This window comes from Pituophis catenifer, unplaced genomic scaffold (assembly GCF_029215685.1).
Source record: "Pituophis catenifer annectens isolate HBS135680 unplaced genomic scaffold, rPitCat1.0.hap2 SCAF_1, whole genome shotgun sequence".
NCBI classification, from domain to species: domain Eukaryota; kingdom Metazoa; phylum Chordata; class Lepidosauria; order Squamata; family Colubridae; genus Pituophis; species Pituophis catenifer.
In genome coordinates this window covers 267,825,370-267,846,131 of record NW_027256881.1, presented here as the reverse complement: position 1 = coordinate 267,846,131, position 20,762 = coordinate 267,825,370, and positions in this window count along the sequence as shown.

The following is a 20,762-nucleotide window of genomic DNA, read 5'->3' as shown; positions in this document are numbered from 1 at the left end:
AAGTTATGTTGAAAAGAGAACTGTACGTTCCAATTGTATGAGCATTTGATACACAGAGGTGATTTTATGTTGACTCTAGTTACTAACATTAACTTCAACACAGCTCCATAACCACTAAAAAGAAAGTACAGGGAAAGCTGCATGAAGCCTCCAATGTTCAGATTTTACTATACCATTAAAAAATAAAGATCCTTGTACACAAGTACAGAATGCAATACCGCTGGCCTGGTAATGGCAGTTGTGAAAATAATATTGGAAAAGTAATTGATTGGAAACTACTATGAGTTAACCAGGTGGATTGTCTACACAACAGGCACATGTCATTTCGGGATGCATGAATGGAAGTAATGCCACTTCAAGGGGCATAATCGTGCCAGTTTATTCTGCTTTGAGCAGACCCCACCCCAAGTAGCGTGTCCAGCTCTGGATATTGAACTTGAGTCAGAGAAAGTGGATTTAGGAAAATTTAAAAGTGATCAGGGACTAGAAACTAAACCCCATGAAGAGGATTTTTAAAGAGCATGTTTAGCCTGCAAAAAGAGCTACAGGGAAATATAGCACTCCAAATACCTAACAGGATGTTGGAGTAGAAAGTCAGGTCCTGTTTTTTCACATTCCACAGTGCACGATACGGACTAATGGATTTAAATTACAGAAAGGCAAATTCTGACTGTTGGGGGGAAAAATATTCCAGTTAGGAAAAGCAGATCAACAAGGGGACCAGTTATCTAGAGATGTGGTAGGCTCCCCTTTCTTTGATATGTGCAGTGAAAGGTTAAAGTTAGTCGTCTCTGGAAGTTATTTCGCTTGGATTCCTGCATTGAAGAAGAGGTTGAATTCTCTCCCAATTCCAGTGTCAGATTTTATTCTATGATACATATATACATGCAGACAGATATACACAAATGCATATGTGCACATGCATACTGTATATAAAAGGTATTTTGGTAAGAATAATTAAGCTTTTAGTATGCTTGCAGAATGGTTTTTCATCAAGTAAGCATTTCTGTCACTATCAAAGGGCAGCCAGTTTTCAGCTATTCCCCTGCAGCCACAGTAGGGTATAGAAATATGTTCTTTGGCGAACAGCATGAAAGGTGATAAGCAATGGTGAGGTGATGTTTAGTTCAACTAAAAGAGGCAGGCAAAAGGTTTCACTAGATCAAAACCATTTCATAAGCTTAATGGAAGCACAGGATATCGTGGTTCTTTGCAAACCAGAAGTTTGCTTTGGAATTTTTGATAGTTACAGGTATCGGTAGAATTGAGGCTGAAATATGTTAGAAATATCATGAGAGGCATCTGAGGATCTTCCAGATGTGTGGCACAAGCTTAGTATCTAAACTGGCTCTTAATTTCCAAAGTTGAAGTGATAGCAGAAATAATAAAATATCTTCTTTTTATATTCTGCATGACACATGACTCCGACACAAATGGACTCCCTCCATTAAAAAAAGATTTCCATTTCAACACATTTGGTTTTAACTTTAGAACAGAAGGGAATCACACAATGTTCTAGCTCTTTTAGCTCCTTTTGAAAGATCATATTGGAACATTATAGCTCCTGGTCATAAGAGCACTACATCATCAAGGCAAAGGTCTATCTGGTCCAGTGTTCTGTCACACAGTGTTCAAATAAATACATTTGAGAAGCTGGAGGAACATGACTGTTCTTTTCCATTAGGAATCCTAATGCTGATATTTATGGCAATCTGGTTTTGATTGTGTGAAATGTTATAGCAGTCAAAACAGCTATATTCTGTATTTGACATTTCCCTAAACTGATGGCTATTCTGGTGGCATCTTCCATGAATATTTCCATGTTGAAGCTGCTGATGTATTATAAAGGCATAGATTACCCTCCAACTGTAGACTACAAAGTTATTGTCAATAGTTTGATTTCAGGTTGATCTAGAATAGAGCAAATCTGGTGCATGGGTTCACTTACAGCAGTGATGGGAGCATTACTGAAAGACTTGAAAGAACCAGGTTGAGGACAGGTCATCTGGGAGAAAATCTATATTGCCAAGAGTCAACACCACCTTGATGGTACATGGCCAGTCAATCAATGAAATAAAATATCCCAATTTTGTTGGGGGGGGGGGAGAAGTAACTACATAATATGCATCTAAATATTTTCCTTGAACATATAGCTTTTAGGATAATTTTTCAAAAATGTTATGCGACTGCAATTGGGAAAAAAAAGCACATAAAGTTTTTAGCCATTCACAGCTAAAGCAAACCCTTTTATATATATTACATAGCTCATTGTCTAACACATTATCAAATTAATAGTTTGAGCTAATGTAATGAGCTAATATAACAAATTCTAAAGAATTTACAGTTGATCAGAATTAGTTTGAAAATGTTTTGTTCTACACTATTCCAAATTTTGACACCCTGGCTTGTTTTCACTTCCTACTTACAATTTTCCCATGCCTGTTCCATTTGGCATTCAACCACTGAATGAATGAGAACATACTTACCCAAATCTGCTTCATAAGCTGGAGGAGGTCTCCAGAGCTAAAAATTACCTTAGTCTTTTTAAAGGCTTTTTTAAAATCCTACTTTTATTATTTTTATAAATAACTGAAGGCAATAAACATATCTTAACACTCCTTCCTCCTCCTATTTCCCCCAGAACAACAAGTCTGTGAGGTGAATTGAGCTAAGAGACAATGACTGGCTCAAAGTCACCCAGCTGGCTTTCATGCTTAAGAAAGACTAGAACTCAAAATCTTCTGGTTTGTAGCTTGGTGCTTTAAACGTTTAAAGAATATTACCATTTTTAAATTAGTATTTCATCATGCAAATTATTTTTAATAAATATTTTACAACTTATCCACAGTACAGTATGGGTTATAGTTAGGACAATGATCATAATTGCGAAAAAGACTTTGTATTTAACATTTATAAGAATTCACTCACAAATTTCCCATTGGTGGGATACAATCGGTAGTGAGTTATATCAGAGTTAACTTGATCAAATATGGAAGACCTTAATTGCCATGGTGAATCTTACATAGAGGCATTGTATAAGAGGAAGATGTATTTATCCTGTATTAAGTTTTTATATCTCTGTCCATTACAGAGATGATGGTGAATGGCATCATTCAAAAGTACTGTAGGAAGAACTATAGACAATCTCATTGTTTTTCTCTTCTGAGAATTTTTTAGGAGCAGACATTGAAATATAATGGTAAAGCTTTTAATCTTCAGAAACCTGCTTAACAAGAATGTAATCCATAAAATGAATTACTTCTATTGAATATGTAGGCTTTTTAGACCTCAGCAAGGTACTCAGTTAATTAAAAATAAAGCCTATTTCAGTGAAGAGAAGAGTGAAGTTTGTGATCAAAATAAACATAAATTTAATACCAAACCAATTAAACCATGTTGCATAGTACAATATGTAAACCCAATACAATTCACAATTCATCCAGTTTACCATTAGTTCCTTGAACAGAAATTGAAATTATCCCTCATTGCAGGGTTGAGGTAGATGGCTTTTGGAAACAATTGTCTGTTTTTCAGCATTTATAACATTATGCTAAAGAATAAACTATCAGAGGCAACCTCTATTTTCAACTTTTATAGTTAATATTTTCAATTAACTTCCTTGTAATCAGCATGTCAATACAGTAAAGGGCTGGGCTAGGTCATCTGTTGCATCAGCATTGTCAATGTGGGTTTTCTGGTAAGCTCAGATTTCAATGAATCATTTGCTAGCAGTTCTAATATGATGATGTAGTGAAAAGATAGAAGGGAAAGATAGAAAGTGCCAGTAATTTGCATTCTATTATACCAAAAAAAAAAAAAAAAAAAAAGGCTACTCATGTTCAGAGATAGCATGTTTTGTGCAGATAAAGTCCCAGTCAGATGTAATCCTTAGATCTGCATAAAGCCTCTGTCAGATAATTATCTAAAACAGTGCCACTGAACCACACTGTCTATACTGGAAGGATGGTTTTGTGTTTATACTTTCCGTCCATTTTGTCTAAGGGACTGAAGGGGGAGTGGCTTAGCCACTCTATAAATATGACCTCCTTTACCCACACACATATGGGCGACACAGGGGAGACACATGGGAGACAGAAAGAGAGAAGAAGGGATTATGCTCTAGGCACATTTACCTCAGAAATAAATAAAGACCAAGATACAATGTTCTGTGATTTAAAATGTAAATAGTTTATTGATTTTAAATAAACAAAGTTTTTCTTGATAAAAGAAATCTGGCTTAATTGTAGCTGCTGGGACCTTCCAAGATCTTATTGACCTCTACAACCTAAACTAAAAACTTTTCTAACAAATTGATAGCAAGAGGGTGGTTTTGGTCTAATGATCTTTAGCAAGCTCACATATGTCATCTAAAATAAAAGGGGTCACTAAAAGAAAATTACTTAGACCCGTGAATCCCCGGTATTAACCAGAGCCCAGAGGATTCAGATGGCTAGCCAGCATCAAGAAAACTGTGAAACAAATGCAACCAGCAGAACAGATGATTTTGACAGCTCTGATGAAGAAGCTAAAGAATATGCTGAACAAGGAGCCAGTGGGCGAATTGCAGGATACAGGTCAGTAGCCACAAGTCCTGAAAGGCCCCTAATAGACTTTTCCTCTCACTATGAGGAAAATACTGGCAAAGTAACAGCAGAAGAAGACCCTTATGATCTTCTGCTTGAAGCAACTCCTGACCCCAAAGAAGCAGCAAAGTCCAGATACAGTATCCTAAAGGCTTTAACTGAGGAAAATGACTTAAATGAATCCCTCGCTAATCTCCTCATAACAAAGAGGCTATCTGACCTCCAAAAATCAAGAGATATGTTGAAGGCAATAAAAACAAATGCCTCAATTACCTCAGAGACTCCTGTGAGCCATTATGCCAGAGAAAAGGCGGCAACATTTTTTCTGTCAGAACCTGCCCCTTTAAATTTTCTGACAGAACCTGCATCGGCTCAGCAGAAAAACAAAATGGCGGCTTCACCACTTCCTGTTGTCACAGGATCCAAAATGGCAACGCCCATGAGCCACCAACAGGCCAAAGGCCTAACAACTAATACAAACCCCATTAATAAAAAAACAGCTAATGGGAGCAACTAATTACGAGCTGCCACCAACAGCTGTGGGACTGCCAACCCTGACTATCCCATGCATGCTGCAGGGGCAACCAACACAACCACCCAGCCAAACAACCCAGGGGCAAACTAGTTTACATGAAGCCATAAACTCCCTGGTCACTGCTTGCAGCGCCGTAGTAAAAACTTTTAAAAATACGGCTGAGGCTGCAACCCTGGCTATCCAACCTGATGTGGGCGGCCCACGCGATCCTGAGGCATACCGCCCACCACCACAGCAAGAATCACCGGCCCAGATGTTCTTCGGAGGACCTCCGGCTGAGATTCTCACATATGGCTGATTCTCTTCTGCCGACGACAACGTGCCAGCCGGCATCTTCCATCCGAGGTCTTTGCCCTCCAACAGGCTTGCCAGCTTCAGAGCTCTTCGCCTGCTGTCCCACGCCGATCGACAGGCCCTGGGAATCTTCCGAGGCATCCTTGTCGCATCTTCGAGGACTCCAGGCTCAACCGGCTTTTCCTGATGATCTTCAGGCCTTTCCGGCCCAACCCAGTAGACCGGGACCCCTGCCGCAGCCTTCTTTGGGAGCCCAAAGGAAGACGTCTTCCCCAATTGAACTCCAGCCAGGACTGAGACTTGCACAGCCGCATTGCACTGAGGACCTCGCACATGCGCAGTGTGAAAAACCTCTAAAAACAGCATTTCTTACAGCTATTCCTATGCCTGCTATAGGGAGTGTTGACATTCAGCACTCTGGTCAACAATGGCTGCCAGAAAAGCCTGAAAATAATAATTTAATGCATTTTTTGACTCCTGCTTTGCCATAGGGGTTCAAAAAATTACAATTAAATGGGGAGAACCATCTGGACTGGTGCAAGCAGGTCCAGGTGGTGCTCATGAAGCAAACTTGTTTATATATGTTAACTAACCCACCTGCCATCCCCTGGTCAGCTGAGGATGAACAGGTGCACAAAAAGGTTTATAGCATACTACTAGAAGCCATCGACACAGCCCTATACCCTAGTATACCTGATGGTCTCACAGTCCAACAAGTATGGACTAAATTAAATAATCTCTTTCGTAGTACAAATGTGGGCACCACAACAAGGTTATCAATAAATTTTTAATGGGACAAAACTCAAACCAGGCAGCAATATGAGTGAGCATATTGCAAAATTAAAAGGGATGGGGGCTGATTTAATTCAATGTGGCCACAATGTATCAGAGGAATCTTTAGTTAGCGTAATGCTCAGCTCTCTGGATGATAGCTGGGATACATTTATTACAACTATTGATGGTTTGGCTCCAGAACTCCTAAATGTGGAATATCTTTCTGGGCGCCTCATAGATGAGGATAGGAGACGTAAAGATCGTGCTCCATATCGACAAAGAAACCAAAGACCCATTAGGAGACCAAATAATAATTATGACAGGGCCAATACGGTTCCCAAATGTCATAGCTGTGGCACACAAGGGCACTTCAAAAATGAATGCCCCAAAAACAATAGTTATAAGCCAACTAGTAAGAAACAACATAAGAAAAGCTATCATAAGGGAAATAACTATAAGGATAGTGGTAGAGCCCACCAAGTTAATATTATCCCTTATTTGAATAATGAAGAGATTAAAAACAATTTACATAATTATTGGATGATTGATTCTGGGGCAAGTAAGCACATAGCTTCCAATAGAAACCTCTTCAAAAGCCTCCAGAATAAAATATCTAATGTAAAAGTTGCCACAGGTGCCAATGTACTTGTTGAAGGAGTGGGAACAGTTTATATTGAAGGGATTGGCGATATTGAGGGAGTACTGTTTGTACCACAGATAACCAATAACTTGCTGAGTAGCACAAAGTTATGCAGGGAAAATGGTATTAATATTAAACTCAAGGAAACTGGTGGTTATGTGACAAAACAAAATGTTATTGTTGCTAGTTTAAAACTGTTTAATGATTTGCCATACCTAATCCCACTTGTTAAACCCAAGGCTCTAGAGTAGTGGAGCAACGGGCAGAAGGAAGCCAGAGCGCAGATAGATGAAATGACTACCCAAAATGTTATTGAATCTCAAACATCTCAAGGTAACAAAAAGGTCAGTGACAAAGTGCCCTCTAAGGTAAAACCATTTCATAGTAAGTGCGTTCATATCTTACACAGAAAGCTAGGGCACTTCAGTTTCCAGGTAATTGACAAGATGCCCCTATTTACTGAGGGTTTAGACCTTAAAAAATGTAAAGCACACCTAGACTATGCTATCTGCAAAGAAGCTAAAAGTAAGGAAGCAAATAGGCCCAAAATTGTGAAACGCTGTGCCAACAGCATGTTTCAGCTGGTCCATATGGACTTAGTTGGCCCTTTTTCGGCCTCTTTGGGCAGGAAGCATTTCTTCCTAACGATTGTCGATGACCATACTCGCTACGGCTACGTTTATACAATGAGAGACAAAGCCGAAGCCTTCAAGAAATTCAAAAGCTTCTATAATTTAGTCAAAACTCAACATAAAATAAACGTTACTGAATTGCAGACCGACCGTGGTGCGGAATTTATGTCCACCAAATTCCAAAATTGGATTGAAAGCAAGGGCACAAGGCACCACAAAACGGCACCTTTTTCCGCCTTTCAAAATGGCGTTGTTGAACAACGTAACGGCTTGTTGCAAACTATAAGGAACTGTTTAATAGCAGACGCTAAGTTAAGCAGAGCCTTCTGGGGAGAAGCCGTCCTCTGCGCTAATTATATAATTAATAGAACATGGTCAAAAACTCTCGACCAAACCCCATATTTGTCTTTTATCTTTGTCTTTGTCTTTTATTAGATTTATATACCGCCCTACTCCCAAAGGACTCAGGGCGGTGAACAGGCACAAAATAAAATACATAAATACAAAAGTTAAAAGATATAATTAAAACCAGATTAAATAATTTAGCCCAAGACAATTAAAAATCCCAAAATTTAAAACAAATTAAAATTTCGATGTAAAAGAATTTTAAAACAGGGGAGAAAATTAGGCCAGGACGGCTTGCTGGAATAGGAGAATCTTAAGAGCACGGCGGAAAGTGCGTAGATCCGGGATCCTCCATATCTCTGGGGGGGAGCTCGTTCCAGATAGTGGGTGCCCCCACAGAGAAGGCCCTCCCCCTGGGACCCGCCAGTCGTTACATGTTGTATGGGCGAAAACCCAAATTATCCCATCTAAGAATTTTCGGTACACATGCCTGGGTGAATATCCCTAAACAACTAAAAAGAAAAGGGGAACCAAATTTAAAGAAAATGATATTCATAGGATATGCCCCTGGCACAAAAGCATATAAGTTTTTAGATGATGGAAATAAAGTTGTTGTCTCCAGGTCAGCCAACTTCCAACAAGATGAAAACTGGGGGAAAATTCATTGTAATGACACCAATGTCTACTTCAAAGATGAAGAAAACATTCTGCCTATCATGCCTACAAACGATGATGGTGAACAGCAACAGCAACCGTCACCGCGAGTGCAACGCAATGAAAGAAACTCATCTGACACTCCACCTGAACCAGAAGCACTATCTGAAGAATCATCTCCATCCAGTGTCCCATCTTCACTTCGATGCCACTACACAAAGGAAAGATCTTCAACTTCCCCAAGTGCCCGAGGCAAAAGACCTCTAAAATCTGAGAGGGGTTACAATGCTGACATGTCACCACAAGAAGAAGACAAAGGTGAAAGGCACCAAGTAAGACGGTCCAAAAGAGTAGACAAGGGGATCCCTCCACAGAAGTATGAAGGGGTTATCGCTTCTATCAACTCTGTGACCACGGTGCCTAAGAACTACAAAGATGTTCTTCAACTTGATGAAGAAGAGCAAGCAAGATGGAAAGAAGCCATGCTTTGTGAAATGAACAGCCTTAAGCAAATGCAAGTATACACACCTGCCAAGGTACCCAAAGGCAAAAGGGCTATTGGGACAAGATGGGTTTTTAGAGCCAAACCCATGCCAGGTAACAAACTGTTATACAAGGCCCGATTAGTGGCCAAAGGGTACACCCAAAGGTACCTGGACGGTTACCTGGACACTTATTCACCAACCGTCAGAGCCGAAATGGTAAAAGCTGCCTTAACAACCGCAGCGGCCTTAGGTGAAAAAGTTTTTCAATTTGACGTCCAGACAGCATATCTGCATGCTGATCTGAAAGTGGACATTTACATCAAGGAGCCACCCGGTTTTGAAGGAAAAGTGGGCTCAACTTGGAAACTACAAAAGAGCCTATATGGTCTCCGACAATCAGGTCTTATGTGGTATGAACACTTCACTAAATTACTGAGGTCAATAGGTTTCATCTGCCAGATGACCAATGCCTGTTTACAAAAAGGGCACATAATATTTTTGAAAAAATATTAGTCTATGTGGATGATTTCCTTTATATAGGACCAAACAAAGCCACATGTGATGAATTTGCAGAAGTTATAGGGAGAAAATTTACTTTAAAATCCCTAGGTCAAGTAGATAGATACTTGGGTGTCCAAATAACTCAAACTGAGAAGGGGTTTAGCTTTTGCAAAAAGAAAAAATAATTGAATTAATTGAAAGGTGCAATATGGAAAACGCAAGTATAACAAGTACCCCTATGCAAACTAATTATCTTGCCCATGCACATGATGAGAGTGAAATCTATGAAGATACAACCTTTTATAGATACGTAATAGGATCACTCCTATTTATTAGCAAATGGAGCAGGCCAGATATCTCCTTAGCTATAAATCTTTTATCCAGGCATTCTCAAAAGCCAAAACAATATCACTGGAATGGTGTAAAAAGATCTTAAGATATTTAAAGGGAACAGCTGACACAGTTCTCCTTTTAGAACCTAGCAAAGGGAAATCAGCTCAACTGAGATGTTTTGCTGACTCAAACTGGGCAAGCGACCCTAAATCTAGAAAAAGTACATCTGGTTTCGCAATTTATTTAAATGACAGCCCAATTCATTGGCAAGTTAGCAGACAGAAGTTCATATCATGCTCGACTGCAGAGTCTGAGTATGCCTGCTTATCTACAGCCACAAATGAGTTAATATGGTTTGACTCACTCATCACTAGTTTGTGGACACGCCCTTTGCGGCCAATAAATATTATGGAAGATAATGATGCTGCAATCCATATTTCGAAGTCTACAGCTGTTGGCCATAGATCGAGACACGTTGATATTAGATACCAAAACGTACGCCAAATGGTCAAAATAAATTTTGTATCTGTCATTTATATAAAAACAGAAGAACAAACTGCTGACATACTTACACAGCCCTTGGTTAAGGATCAGCATCTATATTTGTGTAAGAAGTTATGTTTGTCATTTTAATTGCATGTATATGTAATTTTGACTTTAGTTGACAGTATATTTCACTGTCAGAAGGGGAATTGTCAGATAATTATCTAAAACAGTGCCACTGAACCACACTGTCTATACTGGAAGGATGGTTTTGTGTTTATACTTTCCGTCCATTTTGTCTAAGGGACTGAAGGGGGAGTGGCTTAGCCACTCTATAAATATGACCTCCTTTACCCACACACACATGGGCGACACAGGGGAGACACATGGGAGACAGAAAGAGAGAAGAAGGGATTATGCTCTAGGCACATTTACCTCAGAAATAAATAAAGACCAAGATACAATGTTCTGTGATTTAAAATGTAAATAGTTTATTGATTTTAAATAAACAAAGTTTTTCTTGGTAAAAGAAATCTGGCTTAATTGTAGCTGCTGGGACCTGCCAAGATCTTATTGACCTCTACAACCTAAACTAAAAACTTTTCTAACAGCCTTTTCCTGAAATCCTGGTGTTAATGAGGGTGATACTGAGCTAGATATGTTAAGCATTCTGTAAAGTAGTTTATGATGAATTTACATCCTTTGACCAGAGGAGAATGAGGAGGAAATTTTAATGATAATTCCAGGATCTCTAACTGTATTGGGCTGCTAACAAATGATTCAAATGAAGAATCATTTGGACAAACAAGATGGCTGATATAAAGTCAAAGGCTAACTGATCCTCTCCATTCACTCCACCAATTTTTGCCCACCCTTGGTGCAGTGATGGGTTTCAAAATTTTTTACTACCAGTTCTGTGGGGGTGGCTCGGTGGGCGTGGTATGGCTTGGTGGGCATGGCTTAGTGGGCGTGCAGGGGAAGGATACTGTAAAATCTCCATTCCCTCCCCACTCCAGGGGAAGGTTATGCAAAATCCCCATTTCCTCCCAATCAGCTGGGACTCCGGAGACAGAGAATAGATGGGGGTGGGGCCAGTCAGAGGTGGTATTTACCAGTCCTCCAAACTACTCAAAATTTCTGCTACTGGTTCTCCAGAACTGGTCAGAACCTGCTGAAACCCACGTCTACTTTGGTCATTCTGTTTCTGTTTTGGTATTACTATTACTAGTATTACTTTATCAAACAAAAACAGAATCGCCAAGGGTGGGTAAAAAAATAATAGGAGCAGGAGCAACTTCTGACTTCCTTCCGGCTTCTCCATTGAATTTCCTTGGAATCTGGAAGCATCGGAAATCTTCCCTTCCCTACATATATATTCTTAGAAAAAATCATGTCTGGGCGATCACTTTGCTTTATTGCATGTTGGGATCCTATTTAATTTTAATTAAAAGAATCAATTAAAATACTTTGGCCACCTAATGAGAAAGAAGGACTCACTGGAAAAGAGCCTAATGCTGGGAAAGATTGAGGGCAAAAGAAGAAGGAGACATCAGAGAATGAGGTGGATGGATGGAGTCACTGAAGTAGTAGACGGATGGACTCCAGAGGATGGTAAAGGACAGAAAGACCTGGAGGAATGTTGTCCATGAGGTCGTGATGGGTCGGACACGACTTTGCAACTAACAACAACAGCAACAAAAAAGAATCAATTAAAAATCAGGGATGTTAAGAACATGGTAAACATACAGATTGTTTTCTGTATGGATGTTAGTGCCTTCAGGTGCCATGTCAGTGATTCATGAGCTAAGCTGTCTAGGGTAGTTTCTATGATCTGTCCCTTGCACAATATTGCAAGAGAAATCTAGAAAAACAATTCTGCAATTTACACTTTAGAAGAGGGATCAACAGGTGGACTCTTCAAGGCACTTTGATTGTCTAAGGAAGAACTGTTGTTATGGTCCTTTGAGTCAATCAGTATTCCTGGTGACCACATTGGCAAGTTAATATACTAATATTGGCAACATTTTCAGTTACTTGACAATCAACTCTTTATTAGGAGAAAAGTGGCCCCAAATCAGTAACCTAGTTTCTGTGTCTATTTGAGGACTAGAACTCAGGTTTTCCTACTTCTAGTCAACCACCTTCAAACATCACATCAAACTGACTAGCTGTTGCTAATTTAGAAGCCAGGTCAACAAAATGATTGTTATGGGAAAAAAGTGATTATCATAATTCATTGAAGGCAAGGGACTGCCTTGCTAAGGCTACCAGACTGTATTGCTATTTTATTAGCCAAGGACATATTTCCAACAAATCATGAGATTTTTATTGCTCACCGACTTTTTATTGCAACAACTCTGGTGGTTTGCATGAAAGCATCCACAATCAAGTGTAATTTCCAGTTAAAGATTTGCATAAGCATATCAGGGAAGAGCAAGGGAAAACCTGAATGATTACCAAACCCAAAATATAATGTATTTATGTGGAAGCTTTTTATTACTCAGTTTCTCAGAATTTTGGATTATTCTTATAACATAGGGTCACATTCTCAGGTAGATCATTGTCCACAAAGACAACTTGGAAGATTATGACCTTGCTGCCACAATGGATATGTTTTAATTAAACCAAAGTAGTATAATTTCAATCCTTTGGGGTGTTACTTATCTCAAATGCCATAATTTGTGCTGACATATTTTCTTGGGTCAAAGCTCTATTATGTGTATCAGTCACCAGGTTACCTTGACTTTTGATACACCTATCATGTTACAAAAATAAAGAATTCCAGTCTACACCTAGGAAAGATCTAGCCAAAAACCAAACAATAAAATTTCACAATATGACTAGGTGTGTTTTATTCAGTTTGTCTATAAAGACAGGAGTGCCAGTGTAGGAGTGTAACAAAGAACAACTCAGGAAAAAGTACATTAGTAATTAACGACTTCACATAAATCCTTATAAACTCATTTAGAAACCGAATATGATACTGTCACACTGAGCTTTGATTTGGAAGCAAACAATTCGAAAAGCTAGTCCTATATTTGGCAGACAACAAAGTACTGTCTGATGTGTTAAGACATGGAAGACATTTTAACTAGCAAATAGAAATTACAGAAAAGAGTTTCTTGAAAATACAAATATGTATTTCCTGATTCATGTATGAATAAATGAATTTGACACACATTCCGGGATGCAAAAATAATTTATTCCTTTAGGAAATGTAGAATATATATTTCCAATTATGTGGAAAATAGGCCAGAACTTAAAACCTGATTGTAATCGATTGAGGAGAAAACTGGCACATAAATTCATCCCTTATTTATTTCCTTTATTTTACACTAATTCCCAGACCTATTGCTTGCACTTGCAATAATGCTTTTATTAAATGAAATAGTTACTGCAGAAATGTCTTACAGAGTGTTTTTCCACTGCTTAGAATTTATAATAAAAGTGCTATTGCAATGAATGAAACTTCAGTACTAAATCCCTGTTATATATCTCCTGATGCATGGTTTTAATTATATTATTAACCATTAACGATGGCTTTTTGATTGCTTAGAAGCAGGTATATAAAGGCAAATGCAAGATTTCTTCCTCTCCCTTCCCCACAAGACATAAAAACTCTTTTTTTTTTCTTATCTTGACATGAGTTTTACTTCAACAGAATTTGATTGAAAATTAACTATTTCTCGTGGCTTCTGGGAAATATTTTTGGTATCCACAAAGCTGCCTATTGACTGCTTTAGGCATATTTTAAAAGCTAACTCAGCCCATGTAGGTTTATCTTTCAATAAGTGCCATAGAAATAAATGATAATAAATTATTTTTAGGCTAATAACCTGTGGCATTGCAAAAACAGCTTATTTTGTCAAGGGAATCATTTCTATGGCATCATTTCCTCTGAAGTGTTAAACAATCTAGCAGTGTGAATGAATGTACAAATTGGCCTTAAAAATCCAAAATTTGCCTGAATCTTATGCAAAGGATTTATATATACATATAATGCTAGGAAAGATTGAGGGCGAAAGAAGAAGGGGACGACAGAGAACAAGGTGGCTGGATGGAGTCACTGAAGCAGAAGGCGTGAGCTTAAATGGACTCCAGAGGATGGTGGAGGACAGGAAGGCCTGGAGGAACATTGTCCATGGGGTCGTGATAGGTTGGACACAACTTCACAACTAACAACAACAACAAAAATACTGTATGCTGTGGGCTTCCCAGTAGCAATGTGATAGCTGTGCTCATATCTATAAGGAGAACTTATTTGGCCTAAGAATTATCTGTTTCTTTATTTACTTGTCAAACTACATGTTTCACCTTCACTCTTATATGAGGCTTTAGATTTAAACTGAGAATTTCCAAAGACGAACAACGATCATTATCATCCTAGTTTTTTGCTCTCATCTAATCTCCTTCCTCCCGTCAATATTCTATAGTGTTATTTTTAAAATTTGAACATCTTACATAGCCAAGTTCTTTTACTCAGAAATAACTAATCCTCAAATATTATTCCTTATTTTTCTTTTTACGGCCCTATAATCCATTTTATTGGGGTGGAGTCAGGGCAACTGAATGGAACTGAACATTTTACTGGCCCAATGCCCTTCCTGACATCCTAACATGGAGTTTGTAGAAGATATTTAATCTTTGCCCACTGATAGAGAAACATCTGCTGCTGCCTAGGATTGAACTTTCAGCCTCCTGAATATGAAATGAGCATCTTTACCTCTAGGTCACTGTGCCAGTCCTAAATATAAGTATTCATATACTTATTCATATATTTGTCCAACATTTTCAGCCATATTTTCCACTAATTGAATATGGAATCTATTGCACAAGTTGTATATTTATTCAATATACCTGGTTATCATCTTCCTTTTAAGGGCATGTAGTAAATGGAGAAATAGGAGAATCAGTTTGGTGTAGTGAACAAAGTAGGCCATGGGTTCTAGTCCTGCCTTAGGCATGAAGCCAACTGGGTGACATTGAACCAACCACTTTGGGAAGGGGCCAATGGAAAGCCTCTTCTCAAAAACCGTGTCAGGAAAACTGCAGGGACTAATCTAGTCAATCGCCAGGAGTCAACACTGACTTGATGGCACGTACACAGATCATAAATGATGCTTCTTTAAAAACATAAATAACACATCATAGGCAGATTTCTAATGAATATAATTCCAAATGGTATTACTGATCACTTAAGCCGTAATTTATATTATTTCTCAATAGCTTTACAATTAATTCATAATCCAGCAGCATTATTTTAAAAGGCCCTGTTTGGTATGCCATGCTGGGTTACGTAACAGCTGGTGCTAACATTGTGCATTTCAGAAGGATTGCAAAACTTAAGGTAGACAGAAAGGCGCTCTGATTAGCCATCTCAGCAATGATGAATATTTGGCATACAGAATAAATTAAAGGGGTATGAAAGGAGGGAACAAGGACAGTGAAGAAACAGCAAAGAAAGGAGATAAAACAAAACTTAAATGGAATTTTGGAAGAGAAGAATCTTGTAGAAGCTGCTCATTAATAAAAATATATGCAGATTCTGATCACTAGAGGAAGAAGCAGAAAAAGTATCCTGTATAATTATTTCTGTAAAGCCCTTAGTAAGGTACCCATTCTTTTGACAAGCATTATACATGTCATGGAGAAATGGTGGTCCAGGAGTTGTTGGCAATAGAACAGGATATGCCATAAGGTAACTGAAGTAAATGTGCCTTCACAAAGTAAAACACGCAGCAAATAAAGAATTGCCTTAAAAGGGGAACTGAATCCAGAACAAGCAAAGCTTGGTATAAGTATAAGCCCCAACACTGGAAATTTTTAAGAAGATGTTGGATAACCATTTGTCTGAAGTGGTGTAGGGTTTCCTGCCTGGGCAGGGGGTTGGACTGGAAGACCTCCAAGGTCCCTTCAAACTCTGTTATTCTATTCTATTCTATTCTATTCTATTCTATTCTATTCTATTCTATTCTATTCTATTCTATTCTATTCTATTCTATTCTATGTTAACCATTTTGATGGGGTGGGGGAGGAGGATCAGAATTTAGATTTGGCAATTTGTACAGATGATGTAAAAGAGAAAGAAACCAAAACATTCAAAATGCAATTGTGGGAATGAAAACAGGTGGGGTGTTTACACTAATAATAAATAATGACAGATGAAAAATCTAATATATATGCATGAGGAATATAGCTATAATTATGCATGAATAATGAGAAGCTAAGGAATAATTGTCTAAGTAATGACATTCTTGAGAAGATTGTGCTTCATAGAAAATTAATATCACTCCATGAGAAGCATGTGGCACAAGCCAGCAATAAGAATTTAAATAAAAAAAACCCATACATCCAACAACTTTAAATTTTGCAGGTGTTACAATTTAAACAATGAAACAAAAGGCTCCTATCTAAAACAATCAATATGGGCAATATGACATTTGAGGATTGTGAAGTTAGACAATATAGTTTTGAGAAGAGCTAGAATATTAAACTTCTAAGAGATTTGTAGACTGGGAACTGGTTCATTGAAATTGCTGCAAGCCTGCACTAAAGTGAAGGGAATCCATCTGTAAAATAAATGCAATCCATTTTTAATCCGTAAAACACTCTTCTTGGTTTAATTGCCTGTTTAGGATTGCAAAAGCAATGAAAAAGCTGTCAAATCCAAACAGATAGCTGATAGGCTGTGTTTAATTCAGGAGAGCAGAAATTATGCAAGGATACGTACGTGATGAAGGAATGGCTTTTAGATTGCATTCCTACACACAGAAAATAAGCTCCATTGAATTCAGTCAGGCTTATTCTCAGGTTAACAGGCCTACAACCGGGTTGTTAGAATTATAAAACTGGTCTGTACATATTTAGAATTAAATCAATGTAAATTGGACAATCCAAAATGGAGACTTTTTGCAATGGACAGAAATAGGATGATTGTTTTCTTGAAGAGCATCTTGGTTCATTATTGTTTTGTGTAAGATTGCAAAACATAAACTTTTAATACCCAATGATACCTATAATAAGGAAGACATACAGTCTGCATGTATGCATGCTTTGCCTGCACAAATAAGCTGGTGTTGATCACAAAAGTGTCATATTTTACACAATGAAGGTGTAAAGTACAGATAACATTGTAAAGTCAATTAATATAATTTAACCGTCACTTTTATACCTAGGAGATAACAGCAATAAATGATGAGGATCATAAAGGTATGGGAAATATTATACTTCTGAAAGTAAAGGCATAATTTTATTCCACTGATAGAAACTTTATTTTTTTTCTATGATGTGAATTTTGGAACTGCAATTTTGCTTCAACACCACATTGTTCTTTTTGCATTTAAAAACACCCACTGCCCAGTACTTTTGGGGAGATAAACTACAGTGGTACCTTGGTATTCAACTGTTTTGAAACTCATCAAATTTGGTATTCAATGTATTTTGATACCAAAAAAAATGTCCTGGTAGTCATTGTTTATTTGGTACTCAACACACACACTAGAACTAGTTGGTGTGGGCTGCCCTGTGACTCACTACAACATTCCTTATGGGGAAAAAATTGTTTGGTACTCATCGTTTTTGGTACTCATCACACCGGAACCAATTAACAATGAGTACCAAGGTACCACTGTATAAGGTTTCTATCAGAGTTCTACAGGAAAGTAAAATTGATTAACAGAAAGTCATTCAATATTTTGAAGAGTGATTACAAAACTATTATTTTCTCATATTTTAGGAAGGTTATTTACTTAAAACATTTAATTAATGTCTGGTTTGCAAATCATTGCCAACTGGTGTGTGACATTAAATTGTTACATACAATAAAATAATAAATCAGGTAAAACAGCATAACCCTAGTGAACACTATTATGTCACTTCTTTGTACCATATGTTCCATTTCCAACATTGTTTTAGTCATGCCAATGTGGATGAGATGGGCCAAATATTTGCTTTGGACAGATAGACCCTAAATATGTAATCCTGATATATCTGTACATTAGTTTCACTAAAATCAGTGGAATAAAAAACAGTAATCATTTGACAAAAGTATTAAAACTTTGCACTTTCTAGAAACCTGGTGAATCTGGATCTTTGTCAGAAACTCCGCCTGGGAATGGGGTAGGAGACAATGTGGTTTGCAGTACAGAACATAATTTTGCCTTTGCAGACAAAATGGCTAGCTTATCAAAGCAGTAGGCATTCTAAGAAAGTATTCATGGTTTGTATATTACCCAGGTTTTTTTTTAGTGTTCATGAGATCTGCATCCATAGGAGAAGGGGTGGCAGAACTTGAGGGCAGAGTGAAAACAGGGTTCAGCCTAGAATCCCCACCTACGGTAGTCACAAGAAAACTAAGTGCAATCCCCTTTGGGTACCATTGACTCTTATCTGATTCTAAGAAGGTGCCAGTCATTAGTTAAAAAGACTCCTTTGCATAGGCTTTTAGTAATAAATCAGTTTAATAATTGAACCTTCATGTGTGGACCTGCTGTTTCAAAGATGTCAACAGCATCTTTGACAGGATGGCAATTATAGCATTGTAAATCAATTAAACAATAAATTTCATTGTATCTTTTATCTAAATGCCTTGATGAACAGATTGTAATTTATGAGCTGTGGTGAAAACCTGGTTGCCAGATGTGCAACATCAATACACGTTTTGAAGATTGCTCCCATCAAACAAGTTAAACCACCCCTCCTCTATATATTAGAGAATCACCATTTAATTCTGGGTTAAATGCTGATTTAGAACCAAGAAGATTTAGACTTGCTCCGCTTCAGCCATGAGAGCATATTGGATGACTATATGCCCCAACTACCTTGAGAGATGTTGTGGAGAAAAATGGAGATCAGACTTCCAAGCATGCTACCTTGAATTCCAAGAAAACAGTTGGGATATAACTGTATCCAGTTGTCTGCTAACTGAATGGCATCCATTAATTGAAGGGATTGCCCATTTTCTATCTTCTGCTCTCTACATTATTCCAAAATCTGGTTGAGCAAGTAGTAAAATATCCCCAAAGAAGATTGGACAGGGAAAATCTATAGTATAAATAAAAGTCTGCTTTTGTAGCATTGAATGAAGCCTGTACAGCTGGCTTAATGGAAAACTAAATAACTGGTCCATCTGGCATAAGGGACTCTAAATAGTAAGGAAAAAGAAAAAAAAGAAAATTGTGCCTTCCCCTCAGATATTATGAATCTGTGATCACTGGTCACTAATGATGCTGCTGAGCATTCCTGAAATTGTAGTTCAACAACTGGAGTGAATTTAGAGGATGGTTAGAAGACTGGAAACAAAATCCTATAAGAAATGGTTAAATAAATTGTATATTTGGCCTGCAGAATAGAAGACTGAGGAGAAATGTGTTAGTAGCCTTCAGCTGTCTAAAGGATTGGCATAGAAACAAAGGAATGAATGGATTGAAATTACAGTTTCAGATTCAGGTTAGATAATAAGAAGGATTACATAATAGAAAAATGAACAATATTGCCTCAATGTGGGAGTTAGAATGGGACACACAGGGAGCATACAAAAAGATATACTTGATATAGTCATGCCAAAGCCAAAAAAGATAAAAATCTTAGGAAGGAACATAAGGATTTCAGAGATCTGTTAAAGGAGACAGAATAATGTTACAACCGCAACTATGATAAATTGAAGGCAGAGAAATACAAATAAATTTTTCCAGAAGAGTTCCATACTCCAATGGAGGTTCCAACTTCAAACTGGTATACTAAAGGATGCCAGATAGTACCTAGATCAGAGATGATGGAATATAGTGAAATTTTGTACACCAGGGACATCAAAACATATATCCTATCTGTCTGTCTGTCTATATCTATCTATCTATCTATCTATCTATCTATCTATCTATCTATCTATCATCTATCTATCATCTTTTTTTCCCTATTTACAAGAACCTCTACTACTAGATGAAATTATGTGACCATTCTGGTCATTACCAAGATGACAGGCTACAATAATTGATGGCATATCTATTAAGACAGTGGTTCTCAACCTTCCTAATGCAGCGACCCTTTAATACAGTTCCTCATGTTGTGGTAACCCCCAACCATAAAATTATCCCTAAAACCATTGAAAATATGGGCAGACCATAACCTGCTAATGGTAACTTGGAAGATCCCACATTGTAGAAAGGGTAGATGGAGAATGAATATAGGTATTCTGAAAGATGAAGAATTTATGAGTAAATTTAAGAAGGAGTTATATCTTTTTTTCCAGGAAAATAAGAAAGAGGATACTTCAATATACAATACATGGGATACGGTTAAGGCAGTGATGAGGGGATGGTTAATCAAATATATGATTGATAAACGTAGGGCGGGTAAGAAACACCAAGACAACCTCTTGAATAAATTACAATGGGTGGAAGAAAGGATGCAAAATGGTTTAACCCAGACAACATTGATAGAGGAAAGGGAGTACTGGCAACACCAGATTAAATTATTAGATCAAGAGGAATTTGCAAATAAAATAAA